Source organism: Cnephaeus nilssonii (genome assembly GCF_951640355.1).
Source record: "Cnephaeus nilssonii genome assembly, chromosome: 18".
Taxonomy (NCBI): Eukaryota; Metazoa; Chordata; class Mammalia; order Chiroptera; family Vespertilionidae; genus Cnephaeus; species Cnephaeus nilssonii.
This window is the reverse complement of record NC_137089.1, coordinates 28348431-28367622: the sequence shown is the minus strand read 5'-3', so window position 1 is coordinate 28367622 and position 19192 is coordinate 28348431. Positions and strand designations below refer to the sequence as shown.

Below are 19192 nucleotides of genomic sequence, written 5' to 3'. Positions count from 1 at the left end.
TCTGATGGGAAGCTCTGAGAAAGGAGCATCTGCCAGGTAAGAATATGGGGAAATGAAAGGCGCCTCCCATCCACTCCCCGGCTGCCCACAGGAAATGGACACATGCTTTTGGTCACCCAAACCCTGTGGCTGGCCTAACCTTCCTTGGGTCCAGCCAATCTGTGTGAGCAGAGTGGCGATGAGCACAGATTCTGAAACCAACTGCCTGGGCTTTGAGTCCAGCTCAGCTCTTTCCTTACGGCGTGACCTTGGGCAAGTTATCTCACCTTTCTGTGCTTAAGCTTCCTTATCTAGAAACTGAGGTAATAACAGTACCTATCCCTTAGGATGGTGGTGAGCAATAAATGAACACATGTCAACACCGTACAAAACGGTCAGATGCATGGGAAGCAATCTGTATGGGCTGGAATTTATTATCACTGCTGCAATGTTCATATGACAACCTAGTGGCCTTCCGTCCCTCACCCTGTTCTTATTAACATGTGTGTTTAACATGTTAGCCATCTTCAGATTTTCCACATTAAACCTCTTACTAAGAACGACATTCCGTAGTCCACAGAGAAGATCTGGCAGCAAAGCATAGCCTTCAGAGCTCCAGAGTAACTTTCTTCAAAGGAAGTTCATTTTGGGGCAGAGATGTGGGGGAAAAGAGTTCTGGACTGAGATTCAAAGGACTCAAGTGCTACTCAATACCCTTTTCCCCCAGTGTGGCCTTGGGTAAGTCACTCTGCGTCTCAGGGTATTAATTTTCTTGGCTGTAAAATAAAGCTTTGGGCTGTAAACTTCAGTTTATTCATCTGTAACAGGGACATAGGAACTATCACAGAGGTGTTATAAGGTGTGAATCAAATAACACATCACACACTGAGACGGATGAGGTCCTGACCATGGCCGTGAGGCTCTGGGCCATCTGCATCTCCTAGCCCACTGTTCTCCCCTCACCATTCTGCCATACCTTATTTTTCTTGCACTTCTCAGGCACACTGCTGCCTTCCGGCCTTTACCCAGCTTTGTCCCTCTGCCCGGAATGCTCTTTCCCTAGATAGTCCCATTTCCTTCATGACTTGGATTATTATTTTTCCCATAGCAAAGATCATTTTATAGCAAAGTACACTATATCCTTACTTATGATTATTGCTTACTAGAGGCCCGGTGCACGAAATTCGTGCACTGGGTGGGTGTCCCTCAGCCCAGCCTGCCCCCTCTCACAGTCTGGGAGCCCTCAGGGGATGTCCTACTGACCGCTTAGGCCCACTCCCCAGTCTGGCCGCAGCGGCTCTGAGAATGCCCCCCCTGGGCAGGTCTGTGGGTCTACTGGGGGCCTTGCTCCCAGGGCAGGTGGTGCGGCGTGCCTGCCTGAGAACCCCTGGCAGGAGTGGCCTCAGAGTTGGGGCGGCACCGGGGCTGTGGCCATGGCTGCTCAGAGCCCGCCCCCAGCCCTGGTGTGTGGTGTATGTCCGCTGGGGCTGGGGGCATGCTCTGAGCTGGTCGTGATGTCCTGGCCTAATTTGCATATCTCTCTCTTATTATATAGGATTGTTGGTCTCTCCCCAGGCCAAGAATGAAAGTTCCATGAAGGCACAAATCTCTTTCTGTTTTGTTCCCCCAAGAGCCTGGTAGACCACCTGGCACTCAGTAGGTGATCAATAAATATTTGACAATTCATTGAATGAATAAGTGAATGAATGCATGGAAAACACTTAGCTTACTGAATTTTTTGTAAGCTAAGTGTAAAGGGGGATTCTTATTCTTTACCAGACTTCTTTCCATGAGGAAAGATCCTTACCTGGACAACCTGGACCTATTACCATACCCCTGTAAGTGGAGTAAAGCACCTGGTTGGTAGGTGACCGTCATGGCCCATTTCTTGACCTGGTGAACTTAATCTGCAAATATCACAGATGCAGCCTCTTTGCCTGTTTTGTATCCCCTGATCAGGGAGCAGCAATGGCCCTGAGTAAGTGTTTCTGCCTTGTAGACAGGCTGTTTCCTTGTTGGGTTCTTTGCAGTGTGGAGTGCAGGGCAGGGAGTGTTAGAAAGACCTCCAGTCAGTGGATGTAAGTCACACCCTCTAGTCTGGTTCTGTCAGGAACAAAGTGGTTATTTTGATCTTCACCTTGTGTCTGTCTCTCTATTGGTCTCGAACTTGTTCTGGTAACAGCATTGTGCCGTCGACTAACTCCTAAAACGACCACACCAAACATCCCTAATTTTAACCAGTACAGCCTTATGTTCCCTGGTTCCAGAGTGTCTGCAATCTTAATCCTTCTCCTTTGACATATTAGTCTGTGGATGTCCCACTTTATACACAACTCTAAACTGAGCACAATTCTGCAAGGAGATTTGTGACCCAGGGGAGAGAGGCTATTACCGGCTTGCTCACTCTAGACACCACTCCGCACTGATGCCATCTATACATCTCTCCTCCCACCAGTGGCCCGTCCTGCACCTGCAGTCCTTACAGCCTTCCCCACCCAGGATCTGTGATGCCTCAGGGCCCCATCTCTTTTTTTTTTTTTAATTTCTTTATTGATTAAGGTGTCACATATTTGTCCTCATCCCCCCATTCCCATCCCACACCCCTCCCCATGGATGCCCCAACCCCCTGTTGGACTTAACCATTGGTTAGGCTCTTATGCATGCACACAAGACCTTTGGTTGATCTCTCCCTTCTCCCCCCACCCTCCCCTATCCTCCCTCTGAGGCCCGATAGTCCGATCGGTGCCTCCTTGTTTCTGGTTCTGTTCTTGTTCATCAGTCCATGTTGTTCATCATTTCCCCTAGATGAGCGAAATCATGTGTCACTAGAGATGTACTTATAAGAATTGAATGTGCGACGAGCAATAATAGTTATGCTGACAGGCAAAAAATCAGTCTGTAGTGAGTTTCTTTCTGGACCAACAGTTCTTTTGAGACCCAATATCAATGTCCACCAGTTCCTTATGAGTACATGTCGGCACTGACCCCTCAGCTCTGGATGGTGGACAAATGGTGATAATGCAGGTCCGACTCCCTCTGGTTTGGTCTCGGCCGGACCCAGGGGGGGCACGGCCTCACCCGGACCCGGGACCCAGGCTCACCCGGATCCAGGGGCCCGCGGCCTCACCCGGACCCGGGACCCAGGCTCACCCGGATCCAGGGGCCCGCGGCCTCATCCGGACCCGGGGCCCAGGCTCACCCAGATCCAGGGGCCCGCGGCCTCACCCGGACCCGGGACCCAGGCTCACCCGGATCCAGGGGCCCGCGGCCTCACCCGGACCCGGGACCCAGGCTCACCCGGATCCTGAGGGCCCCATCTCTTGCTCCGGTGGGGCTTGACACTGTTCTGTAAGTCGCTAGATTTGGCTTATTCTTCTTATCTGCCCAAGATCTTCCAAGAGGCTGTCTCTATCATTCAACAAGTTCACTATCACTCCCAGCTTCATGTTATCTCTGACCACAATGAAATGATAATGACCACTGACTGCCTGTTTGCAAGGTCTCAGGCACAGGGCCCAGCATTCTCCTTTCATCATCCCATTTCATCCTCCACATAAGCCAACGAGGCAGGTGTTTCCCCCATTTTACAATGAGGAAACTGTGGTTTTTAGAAGCAAAGGGTCTTCATGTGTCATTGTAGCTCGTAAGTAGCAATGTGAGCTCCAAGCTCTGCACACTGGATGGCTTCTAGGGCTAGCATTTAGGTCTTCCGTTAAAGCCACCAATAAAATGTGGGGCTCGCTCCCAGGACCTCAGTCCAGATGATTTCACTCAGACCTGTCAGTCCCCTTGTGGTGTGGCCATTCAACTTGCAAACTTATGCAATGGTATCAACCAACATTTCCCCATCATGTCCCCAAGGAGCTCATAATTGGTGCTCTCAAATACCTTGATGAAAGCTAGAGATGCCTGATTTGTGGCCTTCCTGTCATCTACCAGCTCAAAAGCCATTTTCAAAAATGAAGTTAATCTGGTTCAACCTGATTTTGGTGAGGCCATGTTGGATTTTAATGACCACTATGCTTACCTCGCTAAGCCCTGACAACAGAGCTCAGGGAACCAAGGGATTTAAGTCAGCCAAGACCAACACCAGCTGAGTCCAAGTACAAGGTTAGACCTGCAATAGGGATTGTCTACCTTATTCAGCAAGTCAGTGCCAGGGAGGTGAGAATGGCAAAGGATAAAGAAACAAAAATGATTCATTTGTCAGAGATCTGTCTCAAGCCTACATGTCTCCCACTGTAAATCTGGAGCATGAGGCAGCTCAGCTGAAACGTGACCCCTGACTCCCTTCCTGAGCATCCAGGAAGTAGTGACAGCAAGTCATCAGGTGCACAGAAATTAACACCCTGCATTTATTAAGCTCTTACTATTTGCCAAACGTTGTGCACAGTGCTGGATTTACAAGATCTCTTAAAATGCTTCAAAGAAATACATGCTCATGTCAAGAAATGAAATACAATAGAGGTTTAGAATGAAAACCACCAGCTGATAGTAAAACCTAGCTCCTCACCCACACATTCCCCAAAGGCAACCTTTTCTAACTGTTTCTGGTTCTTTGGGGTAGTGATTTCTCTATGTATAGGATTCTCTTAACCTCGACAAAGGCTGGATGATGTAGATAGAATTATTTCTTCACAGATGGTAAAATGGTAGCCTCATGGCCTCAGGTCACACAGCTGGAAAGGGGTGGAGCCAGGATTCAAACTCCAGGTCTTGCTCTTAAACTTGATGCTCCACAGATGACATGTCTGGAGTCTAGCAAAGGATGTGCCTTGGGTCACATCAGGCACAAAGGCGCATGATGGCTTCTAAGGTCGCCTGTGGTCTAAAATCACTCCCGGAGGACATGACTACGGAACATCACGGGATTACACATAAGCGAGCTTTCTGTTCCCCAGGGAGGTTTGTTTTCAACCCTCCTTTCTAGTCTCTTTAGTTTTTTTCTTCCTCTAGCCACTTCAGATGCCCTTTATGATACAACACGTGACCGCCTGAGAGGGGGAGTCTCTCAGGCCCTTGTATTTCTCTCCAGGAACCGCGGCAGCTTCCTGTCTCTCATCCTGGGAGGCAGTGCTAAGGGCATTTATCGCCATCTTTGTTAAGATGTTGAAAAAGAGACCAGTCCCATCCAGACGCAGGTTTTACAAAGAAATGCTTTTCCTTTGCTTTGTGGCTATCGTCACTGTGTGTGCAGTGCAAAACGTAATGACATCGACAGTATTTGTTAATAACATAGCTACTGGTTAGGAGCTTCAACCAAGCTCCAGGTTCAACTCTTGGTAAGGGCACTCACTAGCTTTGGTAACCAGGCAAGCTACTCGCCTCTCGGTACCCAATTGCCAGCTGTAAACATGGAAGGAGTGTGCTGAGAATTATAGATTACGAACAATAAATCATGTGGGTTACAGATGGGCTTTGAACGCTCCTGACCAAAGCCAGAGCTCTATATGGACTATTGTTTTTTATTAGCACTGTTACTGTTGTCTAGCGCCGCAGTTTGCTGGAGTTGTCAACATACACCGTATGTGGCCCTTAGAGCCAAAAGGAACCAGGGTAGGAGTGATCGCTAATCTCTTAAAAGTACTTAAAGGTATAATTATTAGCCATTTTACAGATGAGTAAGTAAATGAAACAAAGCTAAGCAATCTGCCCAAGGCGCCAGGATGGTTCAGAGTCAGACGCAGTCACTAAGACCCGTTTGAACTCTCCTGCTAACAAGGCTGAGTACCTCTCTGAGCCTCTTTATAAAATAGGAGGGCTGAAGCGGAGGCCTCGGCTCTTCCATTCTCTAATGAGCACCCCAGTTAAGAGGAGGCATCCACAGTCAGACTCTGGACGTGAATTAAGGGTCTTCCACTTCCACTTGGGTGACCTTGGGCAAATTATTTAATCTCCCTGGGCCTCCGTTTTCTCACCTGCAAAATAGGGCTAATACTAGAACTCACCCTGGAAGACAGTGCTGGGAATTGAACGGGTATACCCCTGTGGTGTCTCAGGACCAGGGCTGGCACGTGAAAGCACGCAGTAAATGCCAGCTATCATTACTGAGCCTCATGTGGCCAGCCTGGTTCCTTTTGGCTCTAAGGGCCACATACGGTGTACGTTGACAACTCCAGCAAACTGCAGTGCTAGACAACAGTAACAGTGCTAATAAAAAACAACAGTCCACATAGAGCTCTTGGTCAGCCTGCACCCTGTGTGTGACTAGCATCAGAGCGCTCTCCCGCCTGGGGGAAGCCACTGGGAAGGGCATCACCTGTGGTTTCCAGGCCGGGTGGTCTCAGGCAGGAGTGTTAAACTCTCAACCTAAATCCAAAGCCAACTTCCAAGTGCCTAACATTTCAACCTGAATGGAAACGCCTCTTTTCCTATGTCCACCTGTAACATGGATGATGGTGTTTTGCTTTCCTTCCCATATAATCTGGAAATCCTGAATAAATGTCAAGGAGAATGCACTGAGTCAACAAATATATAATAGTATTAAAACTCTTAGCAGTGAACCACTTCCTATATGACCAGACGCTTAACGGGATATTTTCAATTACATTATTCAATAAATAGGCTATTGAGGGCTTAAGTGATATGGCTGTAATTTGTAGCTAGTAGGTCAGTGGTTCGTTCATTCACTTGGAAAATGTCTGAGCCCACCTAGGAGCCAGGCTTTGCTTTGGGCTTTGATGACCCAACAACAACCAAAATAACAATAGTAGCGGCAGCAACCACAGCGCCCACTTACCAACCGTCTATGGTGCTGGCCCGCCTCCCTTTGCCCTGCAGATCCTCTCTCTACCATTCACTCTGCTCTGTGACCTTGTGGACTGTTTCAGCGGGCATCCTCACCCCTTAGCTTCCAGTGAGTCCTACCAGTGGGAGGAACCAACAGGAGATCAGAGGGTCAAAGGAGAAAATGCATCTTTCTGTGCCTCAGCTTTCCCATCTGCCAAATGGGGCGAATAGTAATACCCCACAAATGAGCTAATATGCTCAGAACGCTGCCTGGCACACAGTAGGCACACAGTAGATGTTAGTTCTTACTCCTTATTATCTCGCAGGACAGCCACTCTGCCGCAGCCACGCCTCTCCTGGGTTCCAGTGGCCACCCAGCTGTTGCTACCTGAGGCTTAGGGGAGGTCGGACCTTCAGCTGCTGCTACGCTGGGGCGTCCCCCCTTGCTGGCTCTGCTTGACCTGGCCGACCCTCTGTGAATAGTCCACTCATTAACTTCCCCTCATTACTTCATTTCTTGCTGGGACGGACTTAAAGGATACCTGTAAATACCATGTTCTAGGAGGTATTTAATTCTTACAATACTCCTGTAAGGGAGTTTTTATTGTGCCCAACTGAGGCTTAAAGTCCAACCTGAACCCCACAATTAGGAAGAACTAAGCTGAGTTTCAAATTCAGGCCTAACTTTCATTGCCAGGTCTAGCTTTAATGCTCAGTGAAAAGGACAAGCGCATCCTTGACTTCCCGAAAGCTTACAGAGAAAAGGTGATGACGACTGTGTGTGATGACTACTCTGCCAGCGGGTAGAACAAGGGCACCTGGGGCTGGAGTGTCAATCAGAGAGGGCTTCCTGGAGGAGGGGATATTAACCTGACTCATAAAAGATGGGGAGTTATTCTGGGAACAAGGAAGAGGGCCTGGAATGGGGGAAGGCCGGAGGGAGAAGAGAAAGAGAGAAGGATCTTTTTCAGGAGCTGCAAGCCGTTCAAAAATCCTAAAGCAGAGAACTCGAGGGGGTGGGAATGATGACAGAGGGGCGGGTCCTGCTGAGGAAGAGCCAGGGATGCTGAGCCCGGGAGCTGACATTGTGGGGCCAGTGTTTTGGTGTGATGCTTATGTAGGAGCGCTCTGGTCACCAGTCATGACAGCCAGCTCCTTCAGGGCACCATGTCTATTTAAAACTTCAAACCTAGCATGGGGCTCTGTATACAACAGGTGCTCAATAACTGACACCAACAACTCAAAAAAAATCTATAATTGAAAGATGTTCCCTGAGTCTGAACAGAGGCTGCCATGTCCCACCCATGTCACTCTGCCCTTCCCACTTCAGTGCATGTCACCTCACTTCTAACTGCCCACACCCGTGTTTCCTTGTTTTGGGGCTCTCTCTGGTTTCTGAAGTGCAGGGGAGGTACAGCCCCCTGGGGAGCGGCCCACAGCAGTGAGTGACAGCTGGTGAGGAAGTACCATACCTGCAGGTGAGATGACACTGAGGGGCACATGGTCTCCACTGGCCCAGAGGTGCCTGGTAGGATTGAGCTCCAATTGCCCACCATGCTAACTTGCTTGAAAATGCTCCATGTCCCGTCCCCTTCACATCCCGTCTCATTTCCTGCTCCCCCACCAGACCTTCCTTCACTTTTCTGCAGTTGAATCTTGGTCTTGGGGTCTGCCTCTGGGGAACCCCGAATTGAGACAGTCGAATTGTTGGTTTCATAGATGGAAAGAGCACAGAATGAGGGGACTTCCTGGGTAATGACCTTCCAGGGCAGGAAACACACGGAGTCTACAGTCCATGGATGGCAGAAGCCTGAGGGCACGAAGCAGCCGCCCTGCCCACGGGATTCCAGTCCAGTCTCAGCTCTGGATGCAGCCTCATCGGTTGGAAAGAACATGGGCTTTCCAGAGAGGCAGTGGCAGACCTGGCCCTCAGGTAGGCAGGTGCCCGCCCCCCTCCTCCTCAGCTTGCTCAGCTGATGTGATGATGTTCAAGTGTGAAAGTGTATGTAAAATACCTCCCTGAGACACTCAAGGTTTCTTTCTAGTGTCTTTTTAGGAACTGCTTCTAGAACATACTAGCAGGTTCTAACTGCTCTCCACATACCTTTCACTCTAACAATGATCTCCGTAGATGGGCAAACCCGTGTATTTGCGTATTTGCCTCCCGGGAGACTGGGGGTCAAGTTTTACTTAACTTTGCATCTCCAGCAGTTAGCACCACCCCTGGCAGGAAATAAGCACTTAACGAATGTTTGTAGAATGACAACGTGAAAGAAAGAATCCCTAAAAAGATCATCGACCAGTGACGATGGGTTCTCTGAAGCATTTGTTCCCTCACTGAATCTCAGCACTGAGTCCTACTATGCGCCTGACACTGATCTATGTACTGACAACAACACCGTGGCCAAGGCCACCACGGTCCTCCCTCAGGTGGCGCCTTACCCGCCAGGGAAGGGAACCGTGATCCTCAACCCGGGCTGATGAGCCTGCGAAGCTTTGGGAGAGATTCCAATTTAATTACGTGGGGTGAGAGGGCGCCTTGGAGTTTTTTAAAAAGCTTCTTGGGTGGATATTAGGTGCTGCTAGGGCTGAGCATTGGTGGGATCAAGAGGGGGGAAGACAATTTCAGAGTGAAGGGGGCTGTGAGGAGAATAAAGCAGAATGTCATTTAGCTGGTGGTTCTCAAGGGAGGGATGGGACTGTCTGCCCCCCAGGAGACCTGTGGTGACATCTGGAGACATTCCTACAACACATGGGCAGACCCCCACAACAAACAATCACCGGACCCCGAACGTCCACAGCGCTGAGATAGAGATCCTGGTCTAGAGGGATGAGGGCAGGGGTCACATAGAAAAGGCCTGCAGGGGCGGTGTGTGTGTGTGTGTGTGGGGGGGGGGGGGGTTGACAGGGGAGCTGAGATGTGAGTTCCAGCACAAGTCTCTGCAGGAAGCGACAAGGCACTGAATGGGAGGTGGCCCCTAAGCCACCGTCACAGCCGTGAACAGAAAGATTAAAGCGCCAAGCGTGGCTCACACCACCTCCTAACCTAAGAGCACTGGCACCCCTGCTCCTGGCGTCATTCTGGGGTTGTTTGCTGGGGTGGGGTGGGGCAGGGAGGGGGAAATCCGGCTGCTTGTGCTTGGCTACTTTCATTTTTAAGTCCCCACCCCCTTTCCAGGGTCTGAACCGGAAAGGGGGAAGGAGAGGGTGTTAATCCAGGCTGACCACTCCGATGTCCCCACACCACCTGCAGGCTCACTTCCTCTTCTCCCAAAGCATCTCCCACTGCCACGCCTGGTCCCCAAAAGCTCTAAAGTGGGGGGGGGGGGGGGAGGTTAGGGGGGGGAGGGGGAGGAGGGAGATTTCTTTGGAGATATCCTGCCAGCTGCCCCAGCCCTGGCCCAAGAAGTCGTTTCCCCAGAGAAACAGGGATCCATAAATAAACATGGCATTCCATGGGAGGCGGGGTGGAGGGCCGTCCAGCCAGCTCTGTCCCCCTCACCGAGATGGCCCATTAACTGTGCTGCCGGGGCCGGGGCCCGAGAACCTGCCAGCCCTCTCCACCCACCAGGCCGCCCCTTCCCCTTCCCTATCCCAATGCTTCCCAGTAAATCAGCTGCAGACCCACTGCCTCGGGGGCCTGGACGAGCAGGCGCTGCGCAGAGCAGGCTGCTTGCTCAACACCACGTGGGCTTTCCAAGGAAGCGTCACAACAGCTGGCGATCGGTGGAGAGTCGAGAGTTTTTTGCACACGGCTTCCGGAAAACTCCGCGTCGACAGGCTGCTACGGGGGCCAGGGCAGCAGCAGGCCGCGGGCTGGGAGCCCTACCTGCCCAAGTCCCACCAACCCGGAGCGGGCAGCGCCAACCCAACCTGAGCGGAAAAGGGGCTCGGAGGCTGTAAGACTTCACAATCGGGGAAACTGAGGCCAGAGAGGGGACGGATGACCTGCCCAAAGTCAGCAATCGGTGGGTGCTGAGCTGGGTGACCCTCCTGACACCCCCTCCTATGTGGGAAATTTCTTTCAGGACATACTAGTTCCAGAATAGGGGAAAAGTTCCATGTTGACTCATCCAAACAGAAGGACAGAGATGGTTCAGAAACTGGTGGCCATCTTCCTCCAGCATGTGCGTTTGGTGGGTGACAGGACTCTCCTAAACATCTGTTTCCTAAGCCTAGACTTCTCTTCTGAAATTAAAACAGTCCCCTTGTCTTTCCAGAGTCCCCAAATAGAAGCCCCGTGTCCAAATTCTGTTCATGGGGAAAGTTGTCAAATCTCAACTTATGAAAATCCATTTCACAAAAATGGGCATTATGGGAAATTAGCAAGAATATGTTTACTTAAGTAATTATCTTATTAAAAATGACAATTTGCCAATATGCCCTGAGAATTTCATTACAGATATCCATGATGAAGTACATAATTAGCAATAAATAGTTCCTTTCTGCCAACCTAGGACTAGGAATTTTTCATGGTTGTTACTTTAAACACTCCACAAACCTATAGTCTTTTCATTCACTGAAAGCTTTGACTCACACAGAGTTGAATGTCTACAATCCAGGACTTATAAAACAAACCATCAGCCTCAGTGTATATTTTCTGGTTAAAGTTGTACATAAATACCTAAACACAGTCACACAAAGGACTCAAAAGTATTACACTTTTAAAGCAGTGCTGTGTTTTAGGGGTGTGTGTGTGTGTGTGTGTGTGTGTGTGTACGCACACACCTGTCTACACACTATATAACTTGCAGTGGTAGGTTTTTGTTTTGTTTTCATAAGACTTGCAGGCAAGCCTCCCACATTGTTTTGAAAGAAGAAAGAAAACATGTTCTTTGTTCTTTAGCTCTAGCAGTTTAATATGATTCTCATCCTCCCTCCATCCTTCCCCTCCCTCCCCCTCTCCCCTTCCCTTGGGAAAAGACTTGGCTCTTAAGTGACCACTAGCTATTCTCATGATTAACCCAAGCAGTTGCTGCTAACCTGCAGTCAGGGTTCCCGATAGCATATGGTGCAAGGATGTTTCATCAGTTGCCAGAACAAATGACCAACATGCCAAATCTCCGCAGCCTGTGTCCTGGCTGAGCATCATCGTGGGTCCATCGGTGCTGCCTGCCTCAGAAATTCCGCAGATATTGAGTATCTACTCTACACAAAGGTGACACGGCGGCCTGGGGGCACCACTACATGGTCCAGAACACAAAACCTACCCCTTCCGACCTCCATTTTGCGGAAACCAAGGGTTGCAGGCTCGGCAACAGCTTCCTTTGAGGGTTCCCAGCAGAGAAGAAAAGCTAGGGGCCACCAGGATCCTGGCTAGGACTACCATGTGAGCCCAACACAGGACAGGGAAAGAAGGCAGAAGGGGCTGGGGCTGGGATGAAAGGGCTATCATGGTGACTGGTGTCTTCCGTCTTCAAGGTCATCTGAACTGCAAGACAGGCAGACTCTCGCTGAACCAGATGAGCTAGGGGAGCCGAAAGACTTCCTTTTTCTCAAAAGTAAATTCAAGTGTCTGTTGTGATGCATGCAAAGCAAAGGTGTAGGGTTGGTGGGAGGCTGGTGGAAAGGACTCTTCCAGAATCTCAGAAGAAGGAAGTTGCCTGCACTTCAGGTTGCCCAGACAAGATTCTCGCAGTCGGATCCCCAGGATCACCAAGTTCTCTACTCCACGGAGATAACCAGGCCACGCTGTTACTTTTTGGGGGACCAAGCTCCACAATGTAAACCATGAGCAAAAAATGTAAAGTTCACCGAAACAATATTTAATAGACATACTTCTCCGGATTTGTATCTCTCCCAACTCTACCCCCGCAAAAGTCGGAAATGATTAGCTTCGCCAGAGAACTTGGTGTGAAATTCTAATCCTGAGAAACTGAAATGAGAAAATAGTGACGCACAGGCAAAAGCGCGGGGTTCTAGCCCAGGTTCCATCACTAGTGACTTGACATGGGGCGTGTCCCTCACCTGCTCTGAGATGGAGGGAAGAATGGCTGCTGCCTTCAGCACCTCCTCTCACCTGGGGGCCAGGTGGGAGACGAGGTTTCTTGCCCCTCCTGCTCTGGTCACCCTAGGGTGGTGAAAAGGCATATTCTCAAAGCTATAAAGGGCAAGGAAGGGTAAAAATAAAAGTATCTTTAAATCCTGACTATAAGTGGAGAGGAGGGAGGGGCAGTTTTTGTATCATTGATAACATCTGTTGCTCTGGAGTGAGCGAGATTTGCTCTTGAAATGTTTTAAGCAGCAGAGGGACGCTGGGTATTGCACAACCTAGAGAAAGCCTCATTTTCCTCTCCTATAAAATCTCAGAGGATTGGACTGTAGATCTCAATGTTGGCTTGAATACTGGTTGGCTGATTGTTCAAGACAGGAACTAGTGAAAAGTGGGTAACCAACACATGCTAGGCTGGTTAATCATGGAATCAATTTGTAGAAGGGGGTTCTTACTTTCTGAGCAGAGCCCAGATGCCACATGCAATGTTTTTGGAGCCAAAATTCAAATATGTGATCATTTCTGGGCAGCAATGGGCAATGTTCTTAAGTTACCTTTCAAGGTGATTTTTTTTTTAAAGTTTAGAAAGTTCCACAGAAAAATGAACAAGTCTAGATTGAAAGAAATATCTCATTCACCACTGTAGTATCTCTAGTTATTTAGCATGGTGCCTGCAGCATAACAGGTGCTGGAAGTCCTGGGGCCGGAAGTCTCCTTGGCTGCTTCCTGTATGCATAAGCAGAGTCCAATATCCATCACACTTCTGACACCTCAAAACATATAGATACAGCCGAATACACAAAAGGCATTCAGCTGCTCACCGGAATAGCACTGGTTTTTTACCCCTGGCCTTTTTCACATCCCCGAACATGCTCCCAACCACCCAAATGAGTGTTGGGTTGAGAGCCTGCCTGTGAAGCCAGGCCCTGCCCCTTCCTTGCTGTGTTTTTTTTTTTTTTTTTCATCTTTCTGAGTCTCGGTTTCCTCATCTATTAAATGCAAATAGTCAGGCCTCTCTCAAGAGCAAAGTCACAGAAAGGACCTCCTAGGGGCATTGGGTAGGGTATATAAATGAGCCCACAGAGTGTTGAGAATCTGCCTGGCACTTTGCACACACGTGGCAAATGCGATTAGAGTCACTGGTTGTGCTCAGCACCATTAGTGTTTGGCAGTAATTAGGGGCTCATTAAATGTTAATTTTCTCTAGGCCAGACTGCATGCTCAATGTAAAACCAAATTGCAATGGTATTGTACAACATCTAAGAAAAGCAATATGCTGCAGTAAAAAAAGAAATTCATTTTTAATGTTGGGTGGTGTTTCAGATCATCAGGACCTCTCCTCTACCTACCACGGGACGGGACAACCGAGTGCTGTCCTTAGAGTCCACAATGGCACTGGACTAAGTGTCAGGAAGCTCTGATCAGGTCTGGGCTTTGTCACAGATACTTTTAACTGACACTCAGTGAGCCTGAGAGGAACAGTGACTCGCTGAAGCAGCACAGCCAGTCCAGGGCTCCACTGGGTAGAGACATGTACTACCTGCCAAACGGGCATGTGCTTCCCCACGCTTTCCAGGCTCCTGGAAGTAAGACAGGGTTGCGTGAGCAAAAGCGATATCTTTACAGAGTGCGTATGTGACCCTTCAATTTTCTTCCCTCTGTTCCAGCTGCCTGAAATTGTTTCCAATGATGTGGCTACCACATTCAGGCTGCCTGGATCCCTAAGTCACAGCTTGGAAGAAAGCGACCTTGAAGAGCTGTTGTCCTTCAGGGCATTTCGTGAAAGTAAGAAATAAACCTTGCTTTGTTAAACCTCTGGGATATTGGGGTTTATTTGTCACTGCATCGTAGCTTAGCCTAGCCTGACCATTCATATAGCTTGTTCAATGCCTGTTCCACAGGATTCTTGTGTGTTTATCACAGAATGGCCAGTTATTCTCTATTACTTAAAACAGTTAACACACACACACACACACACACACACACACACACTGCACTGAAATCTCAAGAAGACTATTTTTCCCATCACACAAGATGGCCCAGAAAGATGAAATACATTTGGCCATCTCTTTCCTGACATGTATTTTTTTTCCTTCCAACCCCAGAGTGTATGTGTGTGTGTGGGGTGGGGGGTGAGATGGTGACAAAACTACAAGAGGACAAAACCACATGAGAAACTGTATTAGTGCCAAGAAGCACCTTCTAAGGCAGTGGTTGGCAAACTGCGGCTCGCGAGCCACATGCGGCTCTTTGGCCCCTTGAGTGTGGCTCTTCCACAAAATACCACGTGCGGGCGCGCACGTACAGTGCGAATGAAACTTTGTGGCCCATGCGCAGAAGTTGATTTTCATCTCTCAAAAGAAATTTCAATTGTTGTACTGTTGATATTTGGCTCTGTTGACTAATGGGTTTGCCGACCACTGTTCTAAGGGAAAGAAAAAAGATTCTCCTGTTACTAATTCTAGTCCTTTGGCCTTTCACATGCAAAAATATTGAACTCTGGAATACACTGGTGCAATGGTTGGCATAAAGCATTGTTTGTTTCCTTCCTTCCTACCACCTTTAGAGTTTGGTCCCTAGTTCAGGCTCAATCAAAAGAAAGCCTTCTATTGGAGGTAGTGGTAAGACTCTGGTACACCACCTATGACATTGCTCTAGGTGCCAACAGGAAGGTGGAGACAAAGGGCAAAGCCCAGTCAGAGGGAGGACGTGAACCCAGGTTGCACACAGAGGCCAGCTGTCCAGACGATGCAGCAGGGCTGGGCCAGTGAGGCAGGCAGATTGGCAGTTTGGCTAAGAGACACTGACCCTGGAACGAAGCCAGCCTGGGACCGGAAGTCTCCTTGGCTGCTTCCTGTTACGCAATGGCCCAGTGACCGTACTCCCAGGTGGCCCCAAGCGCCTGCCACCAGGGGCAGCAGCAAGCAGCAATGCTTATTTCACCCTAACTTGCGCTGACCTGGAGCACAGGCTCGGAACCAGGGTCTGGTGGATGTATTCATTCATATAACCATCCAATCGCTTGAGGGACATTCATTTTGAACCAGCTCAGTGGGCCAGCCCTGTGCTGATGCTGGTGTTTTAGACCCACACGTCAGCGGAGTCGAGGCAGGGAGAGAATGGTGACAGATGCCTTGACATGTATTCCTTCCTATAAGACTTCCTCTTTTCCTCATATTGAAGAAAAAAAAATCCCATGCAAAAAATCAATTCTGGAAGCACGTCTGTTCAGTTTTGGGTAGGTAGGCCCAGAATGACTTCCCCCTCCTATTTCAACAAGCACGGATTCTCTCTTTTGTTCAATTCTACTTATCAATTAAACAAGTATTTATTGAGCAACCAACTCAGCCAGAGCTAGGTGTTCAGATGGCAGCAGGTGGGGGACGGGGATGTGGGGATCAAAGCACGAAGCCCCAGTTTCCAACAAGCCTGAGATTCGTCATGGCAGCAGCTGACACATATCTTCTATATCCAGAAATGTTGATGTTGATTCCCCAAATCTTCAATCAGTGCACTCTTCCCCAACCCTGAAAGGCCAGCAGCCTGATCTGATTACAACCAAGGCCTCCAAAAGGGTCCCTTCTTCCAGCTGTGGAAATCCAGGGGACTGGTCAATTCAGCAGAAAGGACCCAGAGCCCCCCATCCCTGGCTCACCTGGGCCCCTAATGTAGTAACCATCAGGGATGGTCTCCCATCTGGGAGCACGGGGACTGCACTCTGTATTAACCATCAGGGATTGTCTCCCATCTGGGAGCACTCTGTATTAACCATTAGGGATGGTCTCCCATCTGGGAGCATGGGACTGCACTCTTAGTTTGGATCTAACAGAGCTGAAGTGAAGCCGGTGCTGGGCTCTGTGAATGACCCACCACTCCCAGGACAGGCTCGGGAGGTCTGAGGACAGCCTGGGTGGCCAGTTTCCTTTGTCCCAGCCCTCTTCCTGGTCTCTGGGTGATGATCTTTCTGTGGGGTGGGGATGAGGCTCCTAGTCAAAGATCTAGGGCATAAGGATGTTCCTCAAACTACAGTGACTCAGAGAAAGCTTCTCAGCAGAGTTATGTTAATGACAACACAAGAGTACCAGTGGCATTTCTAGGGCATTGCCTAGGTGCCATGAGCTATGCTAAGTCTTTGACAGGCATTTCCCCCCTACAATTTGCACAGCCAGCGAGGAGCAAGTGGTCTGCTTTTGCAAGTCCCGGGAGGCTAGCTGTGTGGGGCTGCACCTCCAGGGCTTGTCATCTTGTGTCCCTTTCCTTCTCCCCCAAACACTGAGCACTATGCCTTAGAGACAAGGCGCAGAATGATGGCAAGGCCAGGACAAGGACGAGGCAAGCACACACAAAATTTAAGGAAACATTCCCTCCCGGGTGCCAACTCTGTACTATAACTTGAGAGTGAGAGCCACCTTACATTTCGCACACCGGGTGCCATTGTTTGCTTCACCCTGGTCAGGTCGGGGTAGTGGACTGGTCAGATTGGTGTGTGTGTGTGTGGATGCTGTTCCTCTGCTCTCGAGTCCTGTGGCTGACCTTCCCCACTCCGTGCCTCAGTTTCCTCCCCTGTAAAATGGGGCTTATGACAACATGGAGGGTTGGAGAGGCTATGGAGAAATCCGAAGCTCACACTGCAGGTGGGAAAGTGGAACGGTGTCACAGCTTTGGAGAACAGGTTGGCAGTTCCTCAGAGTGTGACCCACCGAGTTACTGCCTGGCCCAGCAGTCCCACTCCTAGGTATCTTCCCAAGAGAAATGAAAACACACATCCACGCGAAAGTTGTTCAGGTGTTCACTGAAGCCTCATTAAAATGGCCAAAATGCAGAAACAACCCAATTGTCAACTGGTGAATGGATAAACAAAATGTGGTGTTATAGGCTGAATTGTGCCCCTCTCCTCCCGCCCCCTTCCCCATTTTCATGTTGAAGCCCTAACCTGGGTGCCTCAGAATGTAACTGTATTTGGAGATAAGGTCTTTCAAGACCTGATTAGTTAAAATGAAGCCGTTGGGGGAGGGGGAGGCCCTAATCCAATCTGACTGGTGTCTTTATAAGAGGAAGAAATTTGGACAAAGACACCAGGGATGGGTGTGCATAGAGAAAAGGCCAGGTGAGGACACAGAGAGATGGTAGCCATCTGTAAGTCAAGGAAAGAGGCCACAGAGCAAATCAAACCTGCTGACACCTTGATCTTGGACTCTCAACCTCCAGAACTGGGAGAAAATAAATGTGTGTTGTTTAAGCCACCCAGTCTCTGGTATTTTGTTAGAGCAGCCCTAGCAAATGTGGTACATCCATACAATGGAATATTATTTGGCCATAAAAATAATGAAATACGGATTCATGCTACAACATGGATGGACCTCAAAAACATTACGCTAAGTGAAAGAGTTCAAACACGGAAGACCACGTATTATATGGTTCCTTCCATAAGAAATGTCCAGTAAAAGCAAATCTATAGAGACAGAAAGTACACTAGTGGTTGCCTAGGGCTGGGGGACAGAGGGTTAAACAGGAGGATGGAAAGTGACTACTAATAATGGGCACATAATTTATTTTGGAGGTGATGGAAATGTTCCAAAATTAGATTGTGGTGATAGTTGCACAACTCTGTAAAAATACTAAAAATCTATGAATTGTACACTTTAAATGGGTGAATTTTAAGGTGTGTAAATGACACCACAAGCTTTTTTTTTTTTTAATGGGGCCATTGCTAGTAAGATGCTAGATGTGGCTGGTACACAATTAGTGGGCTATACATCATATTTGGTACTCCTCACTATGCTCAAATAAATATCTGCTGCTCACGTGAAAGTTGCCTAAAATGCCTCACTGTTCTTTTATTTTTGGGGAAACTAACCTGGACAGTCACTGGTGATTTCATGTCCCTAAGTGACCTGTCTCTGTCCACGTAGGACTCCCCATTAGCTACTTCTGGCTGCAGCCTGCCTGATGTGGATAAAACCACTTCAGTGTCAGATTCCGCAGAAGTATGTTAAAGTTCTAGCTCTGCCCTTCACACGATCTGCTCAGCAGGGTTGCTGTACAAATGGCCTGGGCTCTGGTGTGAGGGTGCGTGAGCCTACATAGAGTTGGCATTCGATAAACTGGAAAAAACAAAACCTGTGCATGAGAAAGCCCTTTGTTGAGCCCTGAATGCACGCACACCCATTCTTGCTGTTATCCTCAGTGCAGGCTGACGGCTTGGCCACTAGTTCTAACTAGTGGGGGAGGAGCCACAGCCCTCGCACGGAGCTGCAGGTGCAAGGAGGGCAGGAGAGGCGAGTGTAGTGGAAGATTGTTTGGTTTCCAGAAACCTTGGACAAAGGACTTCTCTACTCTGTGCTTCTTTGTCTATTAAATGGGGATAGCAGAGTCCTCACATCTTTTGGGAGTGTCATGAGCTAACCCACGAAAAAGCACTCAGCATTGTGCCTATGATGTCACTATGAGTTCGCTATTATCATTGCAGTTGTTGCTAAGTGCCGAGTGACT

The 19192-nt window shown here is 49.0% G+C and overlaps 1 protein-coding gene across 2 annotated transcripts in view; it reads right to left on the bottom strand.

The window, feature by feature from the left end:
• Nucleotides 1–19192, bottom strand: part of ZHX2 (zinc fingers and homeoboxes 2) — a 127083-nt gene that overhangs the window by 98265 nt on the left and 9626 nt on the right. Inside the window, exon 1 of one of the 2 annotated variants that reach the window (XM_079796562.1) lies at nt 6723–10018. The exons of the other annotated variant lie outside the window; for it this stretch is intronic. The gene's annotated coding sequence lies outside the window, so the exon portion shown is untranslated. Of the gene's footprint in view, nt 1–6722; nt 10019–19192 lie in introns of those variants that run through there. 2 annotated transcript variants of the gene reach the window in all.